Source organism: Taudactylus pleione, unplaced genomic scaffold (genome assembly GCF_031769625.1).
Source record: "Taudactylus pleione unplaced genomic scaffold, aTauple2 ptg000032l, whole genome shotgun sequence".
Lineage (NCBI taxonomy): Eukaryota > Metazoa > Chordata > Amphibia > Anura > Myobatrachidae > Taudactylus > Taudactylus pleione.
This window is the reverse complement of record NW_028284434.1, coordinates 27,278,168-27,302,268: the sequence shown is the minus strand read 5'-3', so window position 1 is coordinate 27,302,268 and position 24,101 is coordinate 27,278,168. Positions and strand designations below refer to the sequence as shown.

Genomic DNA, 24,101 nt, shown 5'->3' with positions numbered 1-24,101 from the left:
CTCTGCTATGATGAGGTCCGACACTGCTGCTGCCTATCGGCCGAGCCCTTTCGTTGAGGAGAGAAGACAATACAGTGTAAGTTAAGCTACCTGCTGGAGTTCTGTGGGACCATAGATAGAGGAGGAGGGGAGGGGAAGGGGGTGGGTATAAACAGCACAGTAGGGAAAATACGTACATACATTACATATGTGTGGCTCAGAGTCACTAATAAATTATATAAAGATGGGGATGCAGAGCACTGTAAGGGAATAAAGAGCTGAAAAAGGAACATACAAGGGGAGATAAGGAGTACATTTAAAAAAATACAGATAGGGAACAATGAAGAACACAGAAAAGGAAAGCACAATACAGAACATGGAACAGAAGGTAGCAAAATAAAGACCATATACTGTAGGTGCTGGAGGGGGTGGGGTGGGATGCAATACAGGACATACTTTAGAGGGTCACATACAGACACAGAGGCAATTACAGACATACAAGGTCACATCTGGACATACTGTAGAGGGACACATGGACATAGAGGGGCACATACGGACATAAAGGGGCACATAGGCACTTACAGACATACAGGGTCACATACAGACATAGAGAGGCACACACGGACATACAGGGTCACATACAGACATAGAGAGGCACACACGGACATACAGGGTCACATACAGACATAGAGAGGCACACACGGACATACAGGGTCACATACAGACATAGAGAGGCACACACGGACATAGGACCTGATTCAGCACGGATTGCAGATGCGATCACGGTAGCAATCACTCACGTAGTTCTGCTGCGAAAATATGCAATAATTGCAATCGTAATGCCGCCGCAGCCCAATATAAAGACACCCACTTCCCCAATATCACATCCATAATACCTTGCAAATCTATGAAACCATTGGTAACATCGAGTACCATCAAAGCCTCGCGCACACTTACACAAGGTCAGACCTTACTCAGAAATGTAGAAACTTCCTGCACGCAGTGAGAGCTCAGGCTGCGTATGCCATCGCACTGGCTAATTTATGCACGCCCCTGTAATGGAGTCCAAACGCACTGGCATGCCTGCGTTTTGACGACCACCCCCCCGTCACCACCCCAAAATTCTCACTTCCTTTCAGTCACACTGCAATGGACTGCGTGGTGTCTGCGGTCGCAGTGGTGCCACAACGCAACAATCGGCCGTCTGCGTGCATACTCGCATCTGCGATCCTTGCTGAATCAGGCCCATAGAGGGGCACATACAGATATATAGAGGCACATATAGCTGTATAGAAGGCAAAGCACATACAGATGCATAGAAGCATATACATACATACAGGGGCATATACAGACATATGGAAGGTGAAGACAAACTATATTGTAAAATGAAAAGAATAATTCAAACAGAATACTGTATATATTATGATTGCATTACTAATGTTAGTATAAAATATAGGCTATCTACTGAAATGTATAAACATCAAAACATCTTATGAAAAGGTAAACAGGGTCTATATATAGTACAGATACTGTAAATGGCAATTACTATTGTAAAATATCCTCTCTAACCACAGAACTCTCTCCAAGCAGGCGGCACTCCCTGGTCATGCACTCAGGTAATAAGGATGCAATATCCAATACCAATTCAATTTGAATTGGATATTGCATCCTTATTACCTGACTGCATGACCAGGGAGTGCCGCCTGGTTAGGGAGATACATTTGGGCTTGGAACTTGGTCCGTGGATGGCACCTGGGCAAGTAACACCATTTAAATTGGAGTGCCAGTCTGTCTTTTCTCTCTCTCTCTCTCTCTTTTATATTTTATTTTTTCATCATTGCTCTTTTGAAACCCTCCTCTACCTACCCGTGTTTTTTGCAAGGCCGGTTCTGAATAGAACAACAGCCTCAGAGAAATGAACACGGGATATGGAATAGACAGCAGTAAGTTCCATTAGGAGGAAGGACAATTTAATGAATTTTATGGAAGTTTTTTCCCCCGGGGAATTGTGTGTATGTGTGGGGGGGAGCAGCTCTATGAAGGCGACATCCTTGTGACTGGGTATGTATTTCATCATGGTAATTCCTGGGATCTATGGGTATTGTATTACATTAGGGCTATCAGTCGACTCTCTCAGGTCCTGAGAAAGTCAGGGGATAGTCGTGATGAAATACATGCAGCGCTCATAATAGGCCATTTATAAATTTCAGCTCCAGGCCTATGTGGACCTTAATCTGGTACTGCCACCATGCCTCATAGTTATATCTGAGTAGGGTCACAGACCAGAGGAGGAGGAGGGTATGATCCAGCACAGAAGTTTCTGCTCTTCTCTTTATGGGGTATATATACTAAATTTAGATTTTTTAGCAGTGGAGATGTTGCCCATAGCAACCAGTCAGATTCTACTTAACATTTAACTAGAACCTTCTAGAAGATAATAGCTAGAATCTGATTGGTTGCTTTGAGCAACATCTCCACTTCTAAAAACTTCACAGAGGTGTGGCAATTGGTCTGGGATTCCAAATGAAGTGGTTGGGCTCCGGGTCGGACCTCACAGCGGAGTGTGCCAGGCAGAACTTTAACCCGGGGAGCCTCTTCTGAATCTTCCACTGGATGGACATCACATAAGTTGGATGAAAACTCGTTCACATAGTGGTAACATTGGATCCCAGAAGACATACTCAGGGTTGAGGTCCTGGTTGAAACTCCAGTTGGTGTACGCTGGGCAGAACTTTGATCCAGGGATGCTAGGCAGAACTTTGATCCGGGGAGCCTGTCCTGGGCCTTCCACTGGATGGATTTGGACGATACCACATAATAAAACTTAATAACTTGAAGATTTAGGGGGTCATTCAGACCCGCTCGCGAGCGCAGGACGCTCGCAAGCAGGTCGATGTTCCCCCACTGCGCATGCGCACGACGGAGGGAGCTCCGTCGTGTGCATGCGCGAGACCCGGCGAGCGACGGGCTCTCCATCGCTCCGGGTCTCGCACCAAAGGGGGCGTGCTGTCGATGTTGATTGACAGCACGCCCCCTTTGGTGGGCGTGCCGGGGGTGTGCCTGTGAAGCCGGCCCCACTGACATCACTAGTGATGTCAGTGGGAGTGATTTTGGCTCTGATAGAGCCAAAATCACTCCAGGGCTTGCGGCAGCGAGACCCTACCGCAGGGTCTCCGTCGCAAGCCTGATGGTTGCGATGGTCAAGACCATCGCGACCATCATCATGGACGCTCGCATATGCTGTGGGTGGTCACCCACAGCTATGCGAGCGGCCAGGAGGCCGCTCCATTTTTATGGAGGAGGGCACTGATTCAGAGCGAGCGCTCTGGTCAGAGCGTTCGGCTCTGAATCAGGCCCTTAAACCCAGGCAACGCCAGGTACTTCAACTAGTAATAATAATGTTCAAGCTTTCATTTAATTGCATCATTTACTATAATATTTTGTTACTCGATGGATGTAAGCATGTACTGTAATTTGATTTGAACCAATTTTAGAATTGCCATATACAGTACGACAAAAATAGAGAGAAACCAAAATAGTGTAAGCCTGTCAAATATAACCATGAAGTATTGCTGAAAATTGTAAGCATAATTCGATAGGTTTAAAAAAAAACCCCTTCGACATATCACAGTTGCTTAAGAGATATCTTTAGATCCAATTATTTACTTGTCTTTATAGACTCCCTGTATTCTTACTGATTTGACTCGACCAGTTAGCATCAGTTTGATGGAAAATAATCGTGTTTAACTTGAGTTTTATCTGTCAACCTTCACTGCTGTGTAATTAATGGACCTCCATCCCACCAGGCATACAGCACTAATGCTTTTTAGTGAATGTTTAAATGGATGAAAATGACCATTAAACCGTCTATCAAACAAGGATTGTGGTGGTACCTTTGCATTCCTCATCTAAGGATAGTGAAAGCATGAGGTAAGCATGAGGTAACAGATGAACAAACATTTAAATAATTTAAATATTTAAATAATTTATTCAATTTAAGCATTTTTTCCAAATCAAAGTTTTGTAAAAAAAATATTTATTTTTAATAATTATTTTACATTTTAATCTTATTTTTTGACTATTTTTTTTCCTTTCCTTTAAGCAAAGTAATGGCCTCACAGGTAATTTATCTCTTACGGTTGCCGGCCAGTATCACTAAGTCTCAGCAGTCTCATTGATATTTTATTGCAGGGCCGTAACTAGGGTGGTGCGACCTGTGCCATAAGGGGGGCGCTTTTTGGGCCTGTCAATTTTCTGTTTATTATCATTCTCAGTTGTAGCTTCCTCTTTTTTTTTTATCCCCAGCATCTGTTGGCCCTTCCCCAAGAGGCCATGGCCCTTTTTCGGATGTGCATCTTAAGTCCCTATTTGAAAAACCGTGGGGGGCAGCACCAATGTTCTCTCTGGCACAGGGCACCAAAAAGTCTAGTTACGGCTCTGTTTTATTGCATAATTAAGATCGTAGGTAGTGTTTTTTGCTATAAGCAGGGACAGAAAACCAGTCATATCGCCGATTATTAATAAATAGTCTTGTGAGAAGTCTGGGAGGAACACAAATTTTAGGGGAATTTACTTAAGAGACAATCTGGCAGAGAAAAGTTTTACAATTATGTGCCAAAACAAGAATTGAGATGAATATTCTGTGGGACAATTGTTTGTTCATTTCTTTCTGATACTTAAGAATAAATGAGCTTGGAACTTGTGAATGAACAGCCTGTAAACACTACCTCTGTGTCTCTTTTCATTGTTACACAGTATTGCAGTACCTCTCTTTAAAGCCAGCATTTAATTACAAGTATCACTTTACCCTGAAAGTGCAGCACCCCTTTAATTTATTGCTAAATACTCTGTACATTGTTTTTTTCATGTGAGCAACAAATTTGAACTTTGAACTAAAACACATTAATGTTCTCCATTTGAAATAAAAAGAAAAAAACATTACAAAAAATAGTCTTCCATGTTGTTCAAATGGGCAACATTTTGTAGTTTATATTAACCTATATTCTTTTAACTGTGAACTGTGAACTCTGGGCCTGATTCAGCTTCAGACGAAATTGCAAGCTGCTCGCAAGCAGCTTTGAGAATTCCGTCTGTGCTGATATGGTAATACAGCAGGAAGCATCACGCCCCCTGCTGCATTACGCATCCAAGCTGCGTTGTCCAACGCAGCATCGGATACTCTACGGAACATCAGCCGGCTAAGGTGACCCATGGGGTCATGCAGGCGGCCGCCGCAGATGAGAGAAAGAGGCCAGGAAATCTTCGTCAGTCAATGGAGATCCTGGCTTCTTCCCTCCCCCCCAACAGCGACGACACACCTCCGTTTTCGGAAACGGGGGCATCGCCGCCCCCCCCCTGCCCACAAAGGGCAGCAGACTGTTAATCACTGCAAGTCTGCTGCCAGTCTCCATGCGGGATCGCAGACCCGTTCTGCACATGCGCAGAACAGGTCATGAGCCTGCGGAGATTCTCGATCATCAGACAATCTGCGTAGCAACTGGTCCCTAAGTTAGAATTATACAACAAGCAAGTAAAAGGCTCTCAAATGCTTTATGAACTTGATTAAATAGTATATAATACCAACATTTCATCTCCAATATGAACCTAATAAAATCACATATGTATTTTGTGAACTTATGAGAATCTGTAAAAAAAACATAATTGTCTTGGAAACTGAATTAAATGTAATGTTTTAATATCAACAACAACAAAACTATCGACACTGGTTTGTAATAATTTTATTGTTAATTCGCAATGATTGTTTATTATACTATTTATTTATTTTATCGACACAGGAAGTCATGGGATGTGGTGTGAGCATGATATTTCCTATTGTGGCTTGAGGTATAATCACTAGGAACATGAAAAGTGACAAGTTTCAGGTACACTGCACCGCCGAGCGACAGTGGAGAAGATCACGCTCTCAGGCAGATTTTCTCCATTTCAAATTCATGCTGTCATCCTACAGTGCTGCCCTTTCCCTCTCTAAACCAGTCATATTTCAAGAATTTCATCTCCTCCCAGTCCTCAAATCCCCAGCGTCTTTTTTCCACCTTCAACTCCCTCCTCTGACCACCCCCTCCTCGTCTCCCCTCCTTGCTCTCTGCCACTGACTTTGCTACCTATTTTACATCTAAAATTAATTCCATACGTCAGGACATCATATCCAACCAGACCCCAGCTCTCCATATCCTCCTTTACTGGATCTCCCCTCCCCATCCATTTTACTGACTATGACATCCTTCTCCCCTGTGACTGGAGAGGAAGTTAAGGCCCTTATCCAGTCCTCCCCCCCTTCCACCTCTCCCCTATCCCCTCCCGCCTCCTCCGCTACCTCTCTTCTTCTGCCTGCTCCCATCTTGCCCACCTCCTTAATCTCTCCCTTTCTTCTGGCACTGTTCCTTCTGCATTCAAGCATGCCCGTGTTTCCCCATTCTTAAAAAACCTAACCTTGATCCTAACATTCTCTCTAACTACCGACCAATCTCTCTTCTCCCTTTTGCCTCCAATCTCCTTGAACGTATTGTTTACAACCGCCTCACCACATTTCTTTCCTCCCACTCCCTCCTTGACCCTTTTCAGTCTGGCTTCCATTCTCTCCACTCCCCTGAAACTGCCCTCACAAAAGTCAGCAATGACCTCCTTGCTGCCAAATCCAAGGGCCACTACTCCCTGCTCATTCTCCTTGACCTCTCTGCTGCTTTTGACACTGTGGATCACCCTCTACTGCTGCATATCCTTCATTCTCTTGGTCTACGTGACACTGCTCTCTCCTGGCTGTCCTCTTACCTCTCTGACCGCTCCTTCTCTGTTTCCTCTCACGACAACTCCTCCCCACCACCTCTCCTATTCTCTGTCCCAGCGATTTCTCAAACTTAATATGTCTAAGACTGAGCTGATAGTCTTCCCACCCTCCCACATAACATCATATCCCACTATTTCTTTATCAATAGATGGCATAACTATCTCATCTAGTCCCAAAGTGCATTGTCTTGGAGTCATCCTGGACTCTTCCCTCTCCTTCAAACCACATATTCAGAACCTCTCGCAGTCCTGTCATTTCCATCTCAAGAATATTTCCAAGATCAGACCCTTTCTCCCCCAGGATGCCACCAAAACCCTCATACATTCACTGGTCATCTCCAGATTGGACTACTGTAACCTCCTCCTATCTGGCCTCCCCAAATCCCATCTCTCTCCTCTCCAGTCTGTGCTCAATGCTGCTTCTCGGCTCATCTTCCTCTCCAAATGCTCTACATCTGCCTCCCCTCTCTTACAAGCCCTCCACTGGCTCCCCTTCCCTTTCAGAACCTAATTCAAGGTTTTCACACTCACTTACAAAGCCCTCACCCATTCCTCTCCCATTTACATCTCTGATGTCCTCTCCCTTCACTCTTCTGTCCACCCTCTTCGTTCACTTAATACACGCCGCCTTTCATGTCAATTGATTACTTCCTCCCACTCCCGCCTCCAGGATTTTGCCCACGCTGCTCCCCACCTTTGGAATTCCCTCCCTCTCCCCATCAGACTCTGCACCTCTCTACAATCTTTCAAATTAAATCTTAAGACCCACTACTTCATTAAAGCCTTCCAGCTCTCATCCTAACTTGTTGGTACATCTTCCTTCCTCCCCACCTACCCCATCTGTGTAACTCCTGTTCGTCTGCCCCTCCCTTAAAGAATGTAAGCTCTTTCGAGCAGGATCCTCTACCCTCTTGTGCTTCTCCCTACTGTAATTTAATTTATCTCTTACTCCCCACTAGGGCAACCAACACTTGGCTGCTTATGTGGGCGTAAAGGTCACTAATATAGCAATGTTTGTTATCCATGTCCATGTCCTGCTTTGTATTGTAAGTCACTGGTTACTTATTTGTTCATGTACTTTGTAAGGCGCTGCGGAACACTTGTGGCGCCATATAAATAAATGATAATAATAATAATTTAGATTTGGACACTCTTTACACCTAAAACATAGACTTAAATTGTATGGCTCTGACAGTAGCAATCAGGAAGCAATGGACAGGCAGCCTCACAAAGATGTATATAATGATTTCCTATCTGATTTACCACAAACTCACAGGCTGAGTACTAGAGGGGGCTGCAATCAGTGTTCCTCTAAAGAGGAAAATGACATGTTACTGGAGAAAATTCTAGACTGCAAAAAAAAATATTTCTAAAAACTAGACAGTAATGAAAATGCTGAACCCAGTCCTGTCAACATTGTGGACGTTGGGCCTGATTCACTTTGGGTTGCTATTGAGATTGCAGCTGAGATTACAAATGCATATCTGCTGCAATAATATGCTAATGACTGCAATTGCAAAGCTATTATAGAGAAGCCCAAAACCAGCATAGAGACGCCCACTACCGTTTTTGCACATCCGTAATACTGTGCAATCCTGCATATACATCGGGAACATTGAGTAACATCGGCTCCTCACGCACAATTACAACAGGTCTGACCTTACTCAGAAATTACTAACCTCGTCGCACGCAGTGAGTACACAAGCTGCATATGCTGTCTCAGTGGCTAATTTATGCACACCCAAGTAACGGCTTTTAAATGGACAGGCACATCTGCGTTTCTCTGACCACTCCCCTGTCATCACCCCCAAACGCTGACCTGATGTCACTCATTCTGCGATGGCTTTGTTTCTGCATAGGTGAACGCAGTGCGATCGCAATGCTAACTTGTGCATGCACACTGCGGTGTATATGCTTGCGCAGTACGCATCAATTGGCTGTCTGGCATCAATTGGCTGTCTGCGTACGCTACCACAATAGCAATTCATGCTGAATCAGACCCATTGTCAATAAATAAATTATTTTATTGTTTAATTTCTCAGGCACGATTCCCCTTTAAGGGCCGTATTCAATTGTAGGCGAAAAGCCGTTCTCGGCTAAAAGTTTTCGCAGATGACGTTTTCGCGTCCTTTGGAATTAAATAGGGCGAAAAGCGGTCACGCGCATGGAAAGTGTTTTCTCCAAAAACACGCGATGTAGGCGGAAAGTCCGGCGAAGTGAAAAGTCCTGGACTTTTCGCCTGCAATTGAATATGGGCCTTAAACGAAGATCTCAATCAAAATTCTAAGTGAATTGTCCAAAGTCACAAAAATCTATTTGATTTTAACTGTAGTCTCCCTGCAAACCTTTCAATACATTGTTCTATGCAGTACTTTATAACCCGGATGCAGAAATTAACACAATACACATCATCACATGTATCACAGTATTTAGAGTAAGATGGAAACCCACCACATATCACAGAATGTTGCATAGTTCCCAACATTCTAATAGCAAAGAAGAGATATTCATCAACGCTAAAATAACGGTTTTAAGGACATTTTTCTTAATTACCATTATTTTAGTATTCATTAACAAACTTAACACAGGAGATATCACTGATATCTCCTGGTTAAGTCCGCCTGCATTCATTTCCACATTAGGCTATTTATCAAATTCCGAATATTTTGTATTTTCGGAATTTGATGGTGTTACTAATACGATACGCCACTCTCAGGTGGCGTATAGCGGGTAGTACTTACCTGCTTTCAGCTGGGCAGGTCCTCCTAGGCTCCCTCTGCCACTCCCTGGACGGACACAGAATTACCGCAGCTGTAATCACTGCTGCGCATGCGCACACTTTTGTGAATGTAACGGTGCATGCCCAGCACTGATTACAGCTGCGGTAAGTTAGAGCAGGCAGGGAAAAGTATCTATTTTCTGAATAGCTGTCATCGCAAAAATGACAGCTTTTTGGCATAGATACTTATGGAGAGGAGGAATGATGACTTCCTCGGTAATTAGGTAGAACACCATGCGAGTTCTAAACCTAATTACCTCCATCGATATTTTAGTGTTGATGAATAGGCCCCAAAAAGACACAAATTAAGGAAATGGTGGTCAAAAGAAGCACAGGTCCAACTCCCTGGATGTGGCAGGAATCCATACAGACCCAATAAATAAAAATAAGTCCCACGCACTCCAGTAACTAGATGGAAGTAAAGAAAAAATATGGCATAATGTGGGACTACTTAGAGTTGGATGCTATTTACACCTAAAACATAGGCTTAAATTGAATCCAAAAAAATAGACACAATTTGCGGAATAGACAGAGCCTCGGGTATCTTAAGAAGTAAAATGCATAATTTTTGCCATTTACCCAAGATACGCTAATAGCATACAGTATGATATGCTATTAGCCAGGAGCAAAGCTTGGCTTTCTCTCATCTTGGGTAAAGATTCAGCTCACCGCCCCACCACTCCATACACACAGACACCCACACACAGCTACCTAAACACATTTGTTCAGGGCCATAACAAGGGCTCTGGGCTCCCTGTGCTGTCCCCGCCCCCTTTGTGCATGATGTCATGATGTTGTGCATAAGGGGGCGGGGCCTCCAGTACACAGAACTGCAGCAGTTCCCGGAGCGCCTTCAAACACTCCAGGCAGCTGTAATTATGGCAGGGTGCCTATATCATCCAATGGATGGTCGCTACAGGCGGCACTGCTGCAGCGATACTGGCTGCAGGGTGACTTTCCAGTGTATAGAGTGTGTAAAGTCTATAGAGTATACAGTGCTTGCAGAAAATACTGACACCCACTGATAGTGAAATATACAAGTTGAAGTGGGAATTTAGAATTGCCTATATGTAAATCTGAAGTGAATGACTGTTGGCTTCGAGGCTATAAGGGTATTAGTGTGAAATTCATTTCAAAATTGAGAGCCCATTTGGAGTAAGCTGAGGTGAATATACTGGGCACCAAACAGGGGCATAAATAAGTATTTGAAGGCCCCATAGCAAATGTTTGTAAGGGCCCCTATGTACCACCCAATTGTGATAAATGTATATAACACATCCAACTTTAACACGGAGGATGGGACCCCCTCAGCTCTGGGCCCCATAGCAGCTGCACCCCTTGCACCTATGGTAGTTACGCCTATGGCACCAAAAGAGATGTTGCCAAGACCCATCTGCCTCTGGCCAGTCCTACACTGTCTGTGCCCTCCCACTCCATGTCTAGCACCTGGGACAGGAACCCCACCAGCCCCTTTGGTTTTGCCACACTATTAGTGTATATTACATTGTTGGCATATCACTTTAATGCTCAATGTATCATAGGGGGGATTCCCGTGGTCTGAAATGGCACAGTGAAAAAAACCCACTTTATAAATAGATGTGATGGGAAGCAATCGGGAAGCCGACTGCCTAAATACCGGCAGCTGGCTTCCCGACTGTCTTATCCCGGCAAGGGTGAAATGCCGTGCGTCTAGATGTAGACGCCTGCATTCCCCCAACGCCGGGAGACCGGCGCCCGGCATCACGATCGTAGTGATGCCGGGCGCCGCGAGCGGACAGCCGCGGGGGGGGAGGGTTAGGTTTAGGGCTCCCGGGGGGGACTTAGGGTTAGGCACCCCCCCGGGAGGGTTAGGGTTAGGCTAGGGGGAGGGAGGGTTAGGCACCCCCAGGGGGGACTTAGGGTTAGGCATCCCCCCGGGGGACTTAGGTTTAGGTAGCGGGAAAAGGGGTGGTTAGGGTTAGGCACTTAGAGGGAGGATTAGGTTTAGGCACTTGGGGGGGAAGTTAGGGTTAGGCACCCCTAAGGAGGGTTAGGGTTAGGGGGTTTAGGTTAGGTTAGTGGATACTTACCTATCCACGATCGGGATTTCCAGCGCTGTCGGGCTTCCGCTGCTTCGCACTCTGCTCCTGTCGGGCTGCCGCTGACCGGCGGTATTTCATACCCATTCCGATGTGATACACCATTTCTCAATCATGGCGGCATTACGGCGCTTACAGTATGTTATAAAGATTGTGACAGTACAAGTATATTTTAGGATAGCAACAGCAAGGCAGGAGATAATAGATGAAAAATACATTATTTAACTAAATAATGCATTTTTAAAAATCTAATTATTAACATTTTTGTACAATTTGTATTAATTTAAAAACTCTTATTATTATTATTATTATTATTATTATTATTTCTTCTATAAATGGTAGCCAGAGTCTGTGCATGTGAGTACTGGCAAACCAAGTTCACAGGACCCTCACACTGATCCTGTGAAGAGTGAAGTTATCCCAGTATCACAGCGGCAGTTGATTATCACTCCACTGCCTCAGTGAGGTTTTGTTGACTGTTAGGAGTTTTTCTGTCATGAGAAGCATCAGAAAACTAATCCTGTCGATACTTATCAATTAACAGTCCCATAAATCCTCTACCTTTTCCCAGGAACCAGATAGTGTGAATGTGACTTTGATAGAGTACTTCTCTCTTTATTGAGTCATGTCATGAAACAAAATGGAACCATTAAGGAAGAAGACTAGAAGCAATATCGAGGAATTAGCGTGTTTGCCTACTTGTGGGGGTCGTTCCCCACTCCATAAACACTTACTTTGGGCATGACATCTTTTGTCCGATCCTTACTCTTGCTTGGGCTGTCCTTTCACTCTGTCCCCCACAGTTGGAACTCTGGCTTCCATTGCACATGACGGAAGAGGATTATTACACAAAGGATTATTATATGCCTTAAGGGCCAGATAAACATTATAAGATCATGTACCAAAATGTGGAATGAGTACAATATTCCATAGAACTGTTTTCAAACTTTTACTCATCTCTAAATGATACTATGAATGTTTGTTTTGAGCTTCTATTTTATTATTGTATTTTAATGATAGGGGTATTAAATGATGCCCATTAAATCCACTATTTTTATACTTCTATAACATTCCCATCAAGGTGAAGAACCCCCTTAATTTATTGATAAATTAACTTCTTCCATGTAAGCGGCAAACTCAAATTTTCTGTTAAAACACAGTAATGTTTACAGTTCAAATAATAAAAAAAAACATAAGAAATATTATAAATAGTCATCTAAGAATGTTAATACCAACTTTTTAATGTCCAAAATGAACATGATAAAATTAGGTTTTTATGTTGTGAATTAAACTTATTGCATTGTTATTATTATTATTATTATTATTATGATTATTATTATAATTATTATTAATAATAATAATAACAGTAATAATATAACTAACAACCACAACAGCACTACTAACACTAGTGTGCAATAACTGTAATAGTAAATAATAATCGTGTTTGTTAATTATATTTTATCATATGATGAATTCATTTTACATGTATTTATAAAATGTTTTTGTTATTTTTTATGATTGTCTTTAAAAATTCAAGAGCTTTACAACACAAGAAGTCGTGGAATGTGGTATGAATATGAGAATTCCTATTGTGGCTTGAGGTATAATCACTAAAGAAACATGTAAAAATGGCACGTTTCAGATTCACTGCAATGTATGGCTCTGACAGTAGCAATCAGGAAGCAAGGGACATGCAGCCTGACACAGATTTATACAGTATAATGATTTCCTATCTGATTTACCACAAACTCAGCTCACATGCTGAGTACTAGAGGAGACTGCAATCAGTGTTCCTCTAAAGAGGAAAATGACATGTTACTGGAGAAAATTCTAGACTGAAAAAAAATTATTTCTAAAAAAACACAGTGTCGAGCTATACTGAACCCAGTGCTGTCAGCACTGTCTGTGGACACTGTAAAGAAATTCATTATTTGTGACGTGCTTATAATTTTTCAGGCACAATTTCCCAAGCTCTCAATCAAAATTCTAATGTCTGAATGGCAGACAGGCAAAGTGACTTGTCCAAAGTCACAGGAGTCTACCTGATTTGAACTGGGTTCTCCATGCAAAAAAGGCATTGCTACGTTAGTGCCTGGAAATACTCATACCAACACAGAGCATATTATAACCAGGATGAGGGCCATGTAGAGATTAAAAATGTATGAAAGTATCACAATTATATTTTATCTAAGATGCAAATCTACGACGTATGACAGAATGTTACATAGTTCCAACATTCTAATAGCCACAAAGTCAAATAAAGACACTAATTAAGGAAAGAGGGTTTATATATATATATATATATTAGGGATGAGTGGTTCGGATTTCTGAAATCCGAACCCCCCCGATCCGAGTCGTATCCGAGTCAGGCTTGACTTTTCCCGCCTGACTCGGATCTGAAATCGAGGCAAAACGTCATCATCCCACCTTCCGGATCTCGCGGGTTTTGGATTCTATAAAAGGTCCCCGCGTCTGTGCCATTTCTCACTCCGGCTGTGGACAGTGAAGAGGGAGGGTGGGAGCTAGGGCTGGCTGGGCTGTGTTGTGCTGCTGTTGTCCATAGGGGCTGTGACAACTCAGTCCATAGGGGCTGACTGGGCTGTGTTGTGCTGCTGTTGTCCATAGGGGCTGGCTGGGCTGTGTTGTGCTGCTGTCATAGGGGCTGGCTGGGCTGTGTTGTGCAGTCAGTTGCAGTCATAGGGGCTGTATCCTCTCCAAAGTCTATAGGGGCTGGCTGGACTGTGTTGTGCAGTGTCCCATAAAGGCTGTAGTCCTAGAGGGGTGCTGTAGTATTGTCCAGGGGGTGATCTGTGCATCAGGGGTGCTCCCCCAAAGTGCACTCCAAAAAAAATTTTTTTTTCTGTGTTTGTGAATTGTGTGCACAGTAGCCGCACGTGCATCAGCAAAGTAGCGTCAAGCGTGCGCCTGTGTCATAAGTAAAGGGCCGGCTGGCTTGACCGTCAAAGGGTGCTGTAACCCCCAAAGTGCACTCCAAACAAAATAAAAAATTATTTTCTGTGTTTGTGAATTGTGTGCACTGTGGCCGCATGTGCATCAACAAAGTAGCGCCAAGCATGCGCCTGTGTCATAAGTAAAGGGCCGGGTGGCTCGTCTGTTAAAGGGTGCTGTAACCCCCAAAGTGCACTCCAAAAAAAATAAAAATAAATATTTTTTTGTGTTTGTGAATTGTGTGCACAGTAGCCGCACGTGCGTCAACAAAGTAGCGTCAAGCGTGCGCCTGTGTCATAAGTAAAGGGCCAGCTGCCTTGACCATTAAAGGGTGCTGTAACCCCCAAAGTGCACTCCAAACAAAATAAAAAAATATTTTCTGTGTTTGTGAATTGTGTGCACTGTGGCTGCACGTGCATCAACAAAGGAGCAGCGCCAAGTGTGCGCCTGTGTCCCATAAGTCTGTTAAAGGGTGGTGTAACCCCCAAAGTGCACTCCACAAAAAATAAAAAATTCTTCTTTTTTTTTCTGTCTTTGTGAATTGTGTGGGCTGTAGCCGCACCTGCATCCTCAAAGCAGCAGCAACAAGCGTGCGTCTGTCTGTTAAAGAATTACATCGGTGACAGCATCCAAGTAGGCATGTCAGACAGTCCGTACCTGTACTGGCAGGAAAAAGAGGCAATTTGGAGGCCCCTGTACAAACTGGCTCTATTTTACCTGAGTTGCCCCCCCTCCAGTGTGTACTCCGAAATAGTGTTTAGTGCAGCCGGGAACCTTGTCAGCGAAAGGCATAGGGGGATGCTTCCACAAAATGTGGAGAAGATGATGTTCATAAAAATGAATTATCAACTCTTCCAGGGAGACCAGCCTCCAGAACGTACAGAGGCACCTGTGGTGGTGGATTCCAGCGGGGACGAATTAATACTCTGTGAGGATGAGGATGTACACAACACTGAAGAGGGTGAGGAATCGGTGGATGAGGAGGATGAGGACGACATCTTGCCTCCGTAGAGCCAGTTTGTGCAGGGACGGATTAATTGCCAGCTTGTTTTGTGGGGGCCCATACGCACCAATCATTTCAGCCACAGTCGTGTGGCAGACCCTGGGGCTGAAATGATTGCTTTGTTAAAGTGTGCATGTCCTGTTTATACAACATAAGGGTGGGTGGGAGGGCCCAAGGACAATTCCATCTTGCACCTCTTTTTTTTCTTTGCATTATGTACTGTTTGGGGCCTAGTTTTTCAAACTGCCATCCTGCAGTGTCACTCCTAGATGGGCCACGTGTTTGTGCCGCCCACTCGTGTCGCTTAGCATAGTCATCCAGCTACCTCGGTGCAACCTGTTGGACATAAAAACACTATTGTGAGGTGTGAGGTGTTCAGAATAGACTGGAAATGAGTGGAAATTAAGGTTATTGAGGTTAATAATAGCATAGGAGCACAAAAAAACCCAAATTCTGTGATTTTAGCTGTTTTTATGCTTTTTTTCCAAAAAATACAGATCCAAAACACAAAACCCAGAACACAAAACACGGAAGGGTTGTTTTGGCAAAACCAATCCAGATCCAAAACACAAAGAAAGATCCAGATCCAAAACCAAAACACGAAAAGTGGCCGGTGCACGCCCCTAATAAATATATATATATATAATATATAATATATATATGTATAGTCCTTAACAATATCTAGGTGCAAAATATAAAGGCAAAGCGCATATAAATACAGTGTATAGGGTTTACATTGTCACCAGGGCAAAAAAGGAACATTAAGAAGTTCAGAAACCATCTCCAACATCTATGTGGTGGTAATGGTAGGGTGTGCAAGTCCAAATAGATAGCTCACATTCTCCATTGCGAGGATCTATTCAACCTTTATCTCATAGTGCAGCAGTATCCCCCAGTGGCATTAATGTAACCAGGGTCATAACTAGAGGCTGGCCGGCATGGCATCCGCTAGGGGTGCTGGTTTTAAGGTGGGTGCCATCCTCCCCATTGGCAAAACTACAGCAGTCCTCCTAGCCTAACAATCAATGGGACCCCTCTCAGAGGAGTCACAATGCCGGACTAGCTGTGCCTTGCCCAGCATTATAAATGATGCAGCTTGTGCTCCCATCTGTTGGTCCACCTCTCCCTCCTCCTTCATAAGCCTGCATGGCAATAATGAGACGTCACTTGGAAAAAGTGACAGTATGGGAGCCAGGACTGGAGCTCCTGCTGCGTTCATAGAAGCTGAGATTGGAAAATAATAATATACAGTAGTGGAGGGGGTCAGTGTGTGATATACAATTTGAATTGGGTACACTGGGCCTGATTCAGAGCCGGACGCTATTTGCGGTCGTTCGTTCTGAAAAAAGGGGTGGCTATTCAAATGAACCGTTCGCTCTTTGCGGTCTGTTCACGCCTCTAGGTCTGAACGAGCGAACAAAACTTGCGGCCGTTTTTCTGGAAACTACGCCCCCTGGCCGCTCGCATCCTACGTCATGTCCGCTATTTATTAGATTTATTAGAGTACATCGACCAGCGTATGACCTGCTCGCTATTCTTGTGGTTGGTTTTTCCTACCGCAATCATGCTAGCAGTTCTGACTATAAAATAACCCAGGGACGTGGTCAATGACGCTGCTGTATTAATTATGCACACCCATAAAACGCCCGTTTTGACCTTTAAGCACGCCTGCGTTCGGATCTCCACTCCCCGTTTTCAAGCACCTTCCCCTGTTACCACCCACATACGCCTCCTCCTGTCACTCAAAATAGCAGGCATTCTCTATTTAGCGAACAAACGATTTTCGGCCGCACTAACTGGTTCGCGCATGCGTATTACGATCCGTACGCATGCGCAGTTGGGCAAACATCGCTCGGAACGAACGAGCGGCCGCTTACGAGCGGCTCTGAATCAGGCCCACAGTGTGTTACAATGTGAATTGGGGGAATACACAGTGTGTATATAAGGTATATAGGGCCTAATTCAGACCCACTCGCACGCGGCTGTCCGCTCGCAAGTGGGTCGATGTTGTGCACTGCGCATGCGCACGACGGCGGGAGCTCCGTCGTGCGCATGCGCCAGACGCGACGAGCGAAGGACTTTCCTTCGCTCGTTGTGTCTGATCAAAGGGGGCGTGCTGTCGATGTTGATTGACAGCACGCCCCCTTTGGTGGGCGTGCCGGGGGCGTGCCTCCCTGACGGGGGCGTTCCCAAGGGAACGCCTGCCGTCAGAAGCCGGCCCACTGACATCACTAGTGATGTCAGTGGGAGTGATTTTGGCTCTGATAGAGCCAAAATCACTCCGGGCCTTGCGGTTGAAAAACCCAACCGCAGGCTCCGGCTCGCAGTGGCGATGGTCGCGATGGTCAAGACCATCGCGGCCATCAAACTGCACGCTCGTATAGGCTGTGAGTGGTGACCCACAGCTATACGAGCGTCCAGGAGGACGCTCCATAATTATGGAGGACGCCCCTCATTCAGAGCGTGCGCTCTGCTCAGAGCGTACGGCTCTGAATGAGGGCCATAATGTGAACTGGGGGCATGCACAGAGTGACATATAATGGGAATCAGCAGTATATTGTACATAGGGCCATATTTATCAATGAATTTTAACACCCACAACGAGTTGATTTGCTTGAGCGCCATTTATTATATGCAGTGAGTTTTATCACTTGCTGTGAATGATAAAACTCATTGATAAATGAGGCCCATAGTGTGATATATAACATTTCAGACTAAGCTGGTGGCAGGAGTGTTAAATAAGCATATAAAATGTATTTCACAATATCAAAGTCACTAAATCAAATCACATTTCTGGGATCAATTTAATTAGCCAGAAGTTGGCCAAAAAATTGCTTAACGTGGCTAAAAAAATCCATGGCCATGACTATTTCTATTCAATTACAGAACCCATGTTACGCTAACATTGGAGTTTACACAGATTTTAGTTTGCAGCCTCTTTGTAGGTGAAAAATATTTTAGGGTAAAAATATCGGGACTCTGGGTCTGCTTTGCTATTCCGATATTTACCCAGTTGAACGATTATCGGTGGACTGTGCATGCATCACGTTCCTACTGTGCGCTTGCCAAGGTATCTTTGCGATGCAGCTCACAGTGAGGATTACTTTGCAAAGTGATTGACAGTCAGGGACCACTTTCAGGGCATGTCGCAGCTTGCGTCTAAGATACCGTCCACAGATAAAGTGGTTCAGATGTTTCAGTTCAGATGGCCAGTCTGCGTGAATATAGGGCTACTCAAATGGGCGATTATTGAATGATCGTTGACAGTGGCTGCAAAGCCTCCAATGGGCATTTCAATACTTTTCCAGCCAGCTGCAGTATTAGCATATTTTTGCACAGCGATTGCGCACAGGATCGCAGCTGCGAGTGCATACATCTCTGAATCAGGACCTCATTGCAGAACCTCTGGTCCACAGGGAGATCAGGACAATTCCTGTTGGGCTGTACCCCTCTGTCACCAGATTAAAGGGGAGAGATCTCTTTCACAGGGCCACCCGCCACCGACTGGATTGGCAGTTATTGTCAGTGAGCCAAGGTCACACTCATTGCACTACTCTCAGACCTGTGCATGCCTGGACTACGTCTAGTCAGTGACAAGCAGTCTGCACCAATGTTACTACACACCCTGATCAGGCGCTCAGGCTGCAGGGGAAGATGGGGCGGGCCACGGATAAGGAACTATAGGGTCTATGGCCCTCATTCAGACCCGGTCACAAGCACTGAGCGCTCGCAACTGGGTCGATGTTTAGGCGCTGCGCACACGCAGCAGTCGCAGTGCGCGTGCGCAAGCCCCGGAGCGAGAGAGAAATTCTCTTGCTCCGGAGCTCACTACAAAAGGGCCGGCTGTCGATGTTGATCGACAGCTCGACCCGTTTTGTAGGCGTGGCGGGGGGGTGGTTTCACAAACGGAGGCATTCCTTAAGGAACGCCTGCCGTTTTGTGGGTGGCTGCACTGACATCCGCAGTGATGTCAGTGTGGAGCTTCCTGCTCGATCAGAGCAGGAAGTGGAAGCTCCCTGGGGCTTGCGGTTGGCGAGACCCAACCTTAGGGTCTCTTCACAAGCCCCGATGGTCTTGACCATCGTGACCATCAACCTGGTCGGTCGCTAAAGCTGTGGGTGGTAACCCACAGCTTAGCTAGCGACCAGGAGGCTGCACTTAAAAATACAAACGGCCACCCTCATTCAGAACGAGCGCTCGCTTCTTGCAAGTGCCTCTGAATGAGGGCCTATGTTCTAAAGCTTGGAAAAAGAAGTGAATGGAGATAAAATTACCAACCAATCAGCTCCTGTCACTTTACAGGATGTGTTTGAAAGATGACAGTTAGGAGCTGATTGGTTGGTACTTTATCTCTGTCCACTTTATCTCTCTTTCGCAGTGGGGGAAACTTAACACCGGAACAATCCATCATTGCTCCGGTGCGGAGACAGCTGCACTAAAAAGCAGCTGTCCCCACGATTAGTAGCGCAGCTACAAAAGTCACTCATGCGCAAAGCCGCCAGGGAGAAAGTGAGGAGGCAGCGGAGGGATCCCTCTTCGCATCCCCGGAACGCCTTCCCATAGAAAGGAGCAGGGCTATGAGAAGAAGCTCCATCTGAAAAAGGGTAACGGGCCATTTTTCATATGATTAATAGGCCCCTCAGTCTGGTGGGTATATACAACATTATTCACTAGTGTTAAGTTGATGCAAGTAAGAAATATATGGCAGTTGTAATATTCATAAGCAGTATTTATTTAAAGAAAGATCCTCAGTACAATGCAACAGATGGTCAAGACAATTCCCTGCAGAAACTGGAATACCCTGACTATTCTGTAAGGTGCAGGTACTGTGGGGATTAACAGACGATGGCAGGAAGTCTATGGCACAGATGATGAATACATGGTATTGCTAGCATGTTAAAGGCAATAGTAATGCAGTAATAAATAGAGGGCTGCTGTCAAATTGTTAGTGTACACAAGCCACTTAAGCTAAAGTGAAGTAGTGGGCACAACTGCCCCTCAGTACAAATCAGGAGAAAAATGATACAGCTTAAAGTTTATTCAATAGCTCGGTAGGTAAGGCCAGGGCCGTAACTATGGTGTGCTAGCTGTGCCACCACACAGTGGCCCTGATTCAGAGGCGCTCGCAAAAAGCGAGTGCTCGCTCTGAATCAGGGCGTGCGCTGGTTTTTTTTTGTTGTGGCCTCTTGGGCGCTCACATAGCTGTGGGTTACCACCCACAGCTTATGCGAGCGGCCAGGTGATGGACCATCGCGACCATCGGGCTAGCGACGAGACCCTTGTGGTTGGGTCTCGTTGCCGCAAGCCCCAGTGGACTTCCTTCTCTAATAGAGCAGGAAGTCCACCTACTGACATCATGAGTGATGTCAGTAGGGCCGCCCACAAACGGCAGGCATTCCTGCAGGAACGCCTCCGTTTGCCCAGCCACCCCCTGCCCCACCTTCCAAACGGGGCGAGCTGTCGATCAACATCAACAGCCGACCCTTTTGGATGCGAGCACCAGAGCGAGTGCTTTGTGCGCTCGCTCCAGGGCTAGCGCACACGTAGTGTGCACGCTGCGCGTGCGCACTGCCTAACAATCGACCCGCTTGCGAGCGCATAGCGCTTGCGAGCGGGTCTGAATCAAGCCCAGAGCGCAAAGCCCTGTGTGCAGCACCGCCACTTACCTATGGCTCCTACAACTGGCTAGCAAGGTGCCTGGAACGGCACGCTGCAGCCAGAATCGCTGCTGCAGTGCCACCCAGAGCATCCTTGGGACACTGCAGATGTGCACACTGCATCTCTTAAGATGGGTACACACTGAGATGATGTCATCACGATATTTAATTTCCGGGGGCTGATCAGAACAACATATCGGACTCATCCCTCAGTGTGTACGGCCAATATGCGCGCTGCCGTGGTCGCATGCAGTATCGACCGGTTGGCCATGCTGCATATCCAACTGGACTATATCGCATGCGGCCCTGTTGCAGGTGATGAAGGACAGAAAGAGGGATTCTTCCGTTGTTCATTACCTTGTTCTGATGTGTACCCAGGATCCGATATGTCGGCCCGCCAGGCTGACATATAGGCTGGGTACACATCGCTCAGTGTGTACCCAGCTTTACAGTCACCCCGGCTCCGTGTAGTGCTGGAATTCCAAATGCTGCTGGTCCCGCCCCCTCCGCATGATGTCATGACATCAATATAAACCCTGTGGAATTATGTTTGAATGCTATGAAAAGTAGCGTCACATTGCTCTTATTCAGATTCATACTGTTACAAACATTTAATTTTTCTGTATGTTATTTGCTATTGTAGTTATAATCAGGGGTTAAAGTGGGCCGGAACGTGGCGGAACTGCGTTCCTTCAGTTCTATTTGGAGATGGAATCAGTTCTGCCTCCTCTGGCCCACCTCAGCCCGGTGCCGCAGGGAAGCTCCATTTGCCGGGCGCCTGCTGAGATTTTGTTACAAGCGGGCACCCGGATCCTTCCCCACAGCGGTAGCCGGAGGCTGGAGTTCACTCCTGCGCTCCGACTTCCGGGTCCCGCAGTGTGCACTATGGTAGAGACGTCATGACGTCTCTTCCATAGTTCTGAGGAGTAGCTAGGCAGACCAGACATCAGCGGACGCAGGAGCTGGTTTTAAGGTAAGTATTGTGGGTTTTTTTGTGTAAGCGACACTACTATAATTGGCATTACTATTGGGGGCATAACTATTGGGGGCATTACTACAGGGGGCATTACTATTGTGGGCACTACTGTACTACAGGGGGCACTACTACAGGGGGGAATTACTACAGGGTGCATTACCACTGGGGGCATTACCACTGGGGGCACCACTACTGGGGCATTACTACAGGGGGCATTACTACTGTGGCCACTACTACTGGGGGCATTACTAATGGGGACACTACTAATGGGGCATTGCATACGGGGCACTGCATAAGAGGCACCACTCCTGGGGGCACTGCATAAGGGCACTACTACTGTCAGCTCTGCATAGGGTCACTACCACTGTGGGCACTGCATAAGGGGCACCACTACAGGGGGCACTGCATAAGGGGCACTACCACTACTGGGGGCACTGCATAAGGGACACCACTAATGGGGCACTGCATAAAGGGCAACACTACTGGGAGCATTGCATAAGGGGCACCACTACAGTGGGCATTGCATAAGGGGCACTACTGCTGTGGGCATTATGCGTAAGGGGAACTACTGCTGTGGGCATTGTATAAGGGACACTACTACTGTGGACATTACGTGTATTAGGGGCACTACTACTGTGGGCATTGTGTATAAGGGGCAAAAATGTGGGCATTGTGTAAAAGTGGCATTGCTGTGTGTCGTAACATGAATAAGGGACACTACTATGTGATGTAATATGAATCAGGGGCACTATGTGTGGCGTAATGTGGATAAGATTGTGCTACTGTGTATAGTAATTTGAATTGGGAATACTATTGTGTGACCACGCCCCTTTCTATTGAGACCATGCCCTATTTTGGCGCTTGCCTATGACACGCGCTGTCCCTTTATTGAAAAAGCACCGAGGGGGGGAGTTCCACCACTTCTCCACCTTTAACACTGGTTATAATTATTTTATTTGCATTACTGTAGTATTTGTAATTGCTTTCATACATATAAAATAGAGAAAATGACTAGACACTGTATAGTAAATTTATAAAAATCCACACTGAATGTCACTTTCAAATAATAATTTATCCACTTAGGATTTTTATTGCAATAAGGTATCTCTACACTATTTCACAAAATTCTGAAATAAACATTTTTTGAGAAGGTCAATCTAATGTACATATATGTATTCAGGAAAATTCTTAAATAAACATTTTTTGAGAAGGTCAATTTAATGTACATATATGTATTCAGGAAGCTCAGTTTCGACAATAAACTGTTTTCCGATAAGGCTATATCAACAACTTGCTTTCCTTTTTATTCATGATTTAAAAAAATAAATAAATACTAAGCGCACATTAAAAAGTGTAGAAATAGTTTAATTTTCGAATGGAATTGTTAGGCTTAAAATAAAACCGTGCTTAATGTGACATAAACCTAAAACATATTACAATATTTCTAGTACTCACTGGTATTTGTGACATTCTTTCCTCATTAAAATGAAGAATGACAGAGTCATGAAGAGAACAGTATCTGGTCGCTTTGTATCCCTGGTTCAAAAGATGTCTGCAGCAAATTGTCCCAGAGAGACAGAATATTAAGAAACAGAAGTGAAGACTGCATGCAATTAATTCAGCGCACTTTCCTGGCTGTCAAGGTCTATGGGCCCAAATGATTGAGATTTAGAATCTTCATGCAATGTTTCCAATTCATTCTAATGAAGTCATTCTGATTTCAACATCGATTTGAGTTTTTCAAATAAATAAATACAGAATAATGTTTTTGTGACATTGTCTAGCTATTTTTAATAATTACAGTACTATTTTGTCAGGAAAACAATATTTACAATAACAGGTCATATCTCTAGCAGAACGAAATACTGGAATTCTA

The 24,101-nt window shown here is 45.0% G+C and overlaps 1 long non-coding RNA gene across 1 annotated transcript; it reads left to right on the top strand.

Annotated features, from left to right (window-relative positions):
- LOC148538988 (uncharacterized) lies at positions 1-23,813 on the top strand. Its single transcript, XR_015871287.1, has 3 exons — positions 1-76; positions 3,786-3,909; positions 23,717-23,813. It is a non-coding gene; the product is annotated as an uncharacterized LOC148538988 (long non-coding RNA).
- Positions 23,814-24,101: the final 288 nt, after the last annotated feature.